Here is a 3,957-nt window from a genome sequence, read left to right as displayed (position 1 = left end):
TAAAATATATATTTTGCCGACAGGAAAAAAAAAAAGAAACGAAAAGGTTGGGGAACGCTGCACTACGCAGCAAACCCTGTGAATTACCTGCCTGACCTCACATAATTCTCCAAACAATTCTGTGAGGTAGATGTTGTCATCCCTATTTTACAGATGAGGAAACTGAGGCTCAGAGATGAAACTGAGTAAAAGGGCTTGCTGTCTGATGTGTCAGAAGACAATCTTGTGATTAGGAAAATTAATAGTCATTAGGTTTTTTTTTTTTTTAACTCTTTGGGGCACAGTTTCAGAAGGAACTGTCAGGACACAGAGCCACTCAACGGGAGGGCAGATTCACACCTGACTCCAGAGTCTTAGCTGCCTCTATCTGTCCAAGGGGAATTTCACAGTGATCAGTCCAAAATGTGCCATTCGCAGCATCTTCACCCCCCCAAGGAAAGCCTTCCAGCGCCAGTGCAACCTCCCTCTGTGTGCAACACCCTCTACGAGCCCTCCAAAGTATTTCCTGCATTGCATTGTGAGGATACACATGGCTGGGAGCACCTGCTCCCGGGATTCAGTCTTACTCGTGCCAGCATGCCTAGCACCCAGCACAATGCCTGACACATGTTGGGCACAGAAACAATGAATGGATAAACAAGCCTGGCCTCCCTGGGCCCAAGCCCTGTAAACCTACCCAAAGCCAGAGCAACTTGCCTTCGGGACTCTGTGGACCTCCCCTCAGGCAGGGATCACACCCCCAACAGTAATCCAGACAGACTGAAAACAGAGAAGGTTCTCTCAGCCAGCTTTTTCTCCAGCACTGAAACAGTCACAATCTGTTCTTTAGCTGTGCACCAGATGCAGGAACTGGCTTATGTCTGGGAACCATGTTATACAAAAATGCCTCCTTAAACATTAGAACCTTAAAAGGAATGAGTGTGTGCTCGCTGCTCTGTTTCCCTTTTTGCCCTAGGGAGATCATACATGATGGCAGGAGTTACAGCAGCCAGCTTGGACCATGAGGTGGAAGCCTAAGTCTGAGTAAGAAAAGCCACATTATCAAAGGAATCCTGCTCCCAGATGATCTCACAGAACACAGCAAGCTGCCCTACCAGCTCTGGACTGCGTACTTCCAGAATGTTGAGGAGCAAGGAATAAACTTCTGTTTCCGCCACTGTAGATTTCACCTAACTAAAGATGTGAGCATTGCCCGGTGATCATCCACTCTGGCCTCTCTTTGTAGGTAAAACAATAATAGTAATATCAACAATTTCCCAACCAAACTGTAACTGGGATTTTGTCATTACTGTATCATTTTGAAGAAAAGGCTATCAGGAAAGAATCATTTGAATCATGTTGAACCTAGAGAAGAAGGACAAACTGATCTGATTTGTTTCATCCTTGAGTATTATAGACATACCTCAGATTTCCAGATAGCCCAGGCTACTCTTTTCTGACAGTTTGCCTGTGTAAACTCCAGCTTGGCTCCCCTCCTCCGGCTCATTACCTGAATCAATGACATACAAGTGGAAAATCTGATGAGAACCTAAAGGGTACCTGCTCCCTCAGAGCTGCCCTTTCATGCATCCAGCAAACATAGACAAATACGGAGTGCTGAGCACAGAGCCTGGCCCAAGGAAGTGCTGAATAAATAGCCTGCTCTGTGCCAGACAACATGCTGACACTGGGACACAAAGATGCACAGACTCAGCCTCAGGCCCTGCTCTCAGGATCTGCTGCTGAGTGAGAGACAGGACACAATGTTGAGAAGCAAAAAACGATGAGGTTTGTACCCAAGCATTATTGCAGCATTGGCGCTGCTCTGGGATATCCTGGACACTTTGTTTCTTATTGCATACTCTACCGTAGGCGAGCTCATCCCCTCCCATGACTTCAGTGACCTTTGATGGTGACAACTGTTAGATCACCGCTGAACAGGTGCACTTGAATGCTTTACAGGCATTCAACTCCAACATGTTCAAAACTAAACATATCTGCCCTCCCCCAAATCTGCTCCCTGTACTGCTCCCTATCACATGGAGCAGCATCCAACACCTATCAGTCAAAAACTGGGGTGATACTGACTCCCTCCTGCCCCTAACTCTCATCAAACTAATCACCAAATTGTGTCAATTCTATCTCTAAAACCATCTCTCCTCACTCTCTGCCTCTAACTCACACCTTTATTTCTCACTTGGATTATTCTAGCAGGCTCTTAATTAGCCTACAGGCCCACTCACTTTGATACATTCTTCACTTAGCCAGAGTGAGCTTCCTAATCCACAAATCTGATTCGTGGCCAGGCGTGGTTGCACATGCCTATAATCGCAGTACTTTGGTAGGCTGAGGCGCGAGGATCATTTGAGGCCAAGAGTTCGAGACCAGTCTGGGCAACACAGTGAGAACCCGTCTCTACTGAAAATTTAAAAAATTAGCCAGGTGTTGTGGTGCATGCCTGTAGTCCCAGCTAGTTGGGAGGCTGAGGCAGGAGGATCGCTTGAGTTCAGGTCGACGCTGCAGTGAACTATGATTATGCTGCCACTGCACTCCAGCCTGGGTGACAGAGCAAGTCTTAGTCTCAAAAAACAAACAAACAAATAATCTGATTCTTTTATTTCAGGCTGGAAATAAAAGAATCCTCACACCTCAGCTTTCCGAGAAGCTGGGACCACCAGAGGTGTGCTCCACCATGCCCAGCTTTTTTTTTCTTTCTTTTCTTTCTTTTTTTTTTTTATAAGGATGGGGTCTTGCCATGTTGCCCAGGCTTGTCTCAAACTCCTGGGCTCAAGCAATCATCCCACATTGGCCTCCCAAAGTGCCAGAATTACAGAGTAAGCCACTGCACCTGGCCACAGATCTGATTCTTAAATGGCTTCCCATTAACCTAAAATGTAAAGTCCTTAACTAGGTTTACAACGTCCCCTAAGACCAGACCACGGCTTGCTGCTGCTGCTGCTTTTTTTTTTTTTTTTTTTTTTTGTTTTTGAGACGGAATCTTGCTCTGTCGCCCAGGCTGGAGTACAATGGCGCCATCTGGGCTCACTGCAACCTCTGCCTCCCGAGTTCAAGCGATTCTCATACCTCAGCTTCCCCAGTAGCTGGGACTACAGGCGCTCGCAAGCACGACCGGCTAATTTTTGTATTTTTAGTAGAGACGGGGGTTTCACCATATTGGCCAGGGTGGTCTCGAACTCCTGACCTCAAATGATCTGCCCGCCTGGGTCTCCCAAAGTGCTGAGATTACAAGCGTGAGCCACTGCGCCCGGCCCAGTCTGCTTCTTTATTTAACCTGATCTCTCTCTCTCCTCTCTCTCTGAAAAGATGAGTTTTCTCGCAAACTACACCCTCAACTGAGAATACTCGTTTTTCTGCCTCACTCCCCTGAGCTTCCCTTAGATCTTAGTTTTCTGGCGGACAGAAGCCTCCCGGGAGTCCCCCTTGGCTGAGTGATGTGTCTCTACTCTGTGCTCCAGAGGAAGGAGGGCTTTCTGCCCTCGCAGCAGTATCAGAATTGCTGATTTACCTGTATGTCTCCCACATGGGTCTCTGAGCTCTGGGTGACGATGGGGATACAATAAATAACAGCAACAAACACACAGCATTTGCTGTGTGCCCATAAGTGTTCTAGGAACCTCATTTCCCCTTTATTACAATCTTAGGAGGCAGATTTTATTACCATATCTGCTTAAAGGCTGAGTAAACCCAGGCAGAGAGAAAACGCCAAAAGTGCTTAAGGTCACAGCAGAGAGTGGGGATTCAAACCCCGCTGCTGGGCTCCACGGTTCAAACTCCTAACCGCTACTCCAGGATCGAGTCCGTCCGCATCACTCGCTCTAGCTTCAGCATCTATCAGGTGCTGAACCACCGTCCGTAGGACGAATGAATGAATGAAATGATTTTATACAGGGACAGCGTCGGCCTCCTCTCTTGTCAGCTCCTCCTAGGCCCGGGCAGCCTCGCTCCCTCCCGCCCCGG

At 47.6% G+C, this 3,957-nt stretch overlaps 1 protein-coding gene across 5 annotated transcripts in view; it reads right to left on the bottom strand.

The window, feature by feature from the left end:
* ZBTB17 (zinc finger and BTB domain containing 17) overlaps window positions 1–3,957 on the bottom strand; it is a 35,784-nt gene that overhangs the window by 31,304 nt on the left and 523 nt on the right. For 4 of the 5 annotated variants that reach the window (XM_011939896.1, XM_011939897.1, XM_011939898.1 and 1 more), the window contains exon 2: window positions 1,403–1,489. The exons of the other annotated variant lie outside the window; for it this stretch is intronic. The gene's annotated coding sequence lies outside the window, so the exon portion shown is untranslated. The remainder of the gene's footprint in view (window positions 1–1,402; window positions 1,490–3,957) is intronic. 5 annotated transcript variants of the gene reach the window in all.

Source organism: Colobus angolensis, unplaced genomic scaffold (genome assembly GCF_000951035.1).
Source record: "Colobus angolensis palliatus isolate OR3802 unplaced genomic scaffold, Cang.pa_1.0 Scaffold185, whole genome shotgun sequence".
NCBI lineage: Eukaryota > Metazoa > Chordata > Mammalia > Primates > Cercopithecidae > Colobus > Colobus angolensis.
The sequence above is the reverse complement of the archived record's forward strand: the minus strand, read 5'-3'. Positions and strand labels throughout refer to the sequence as shown.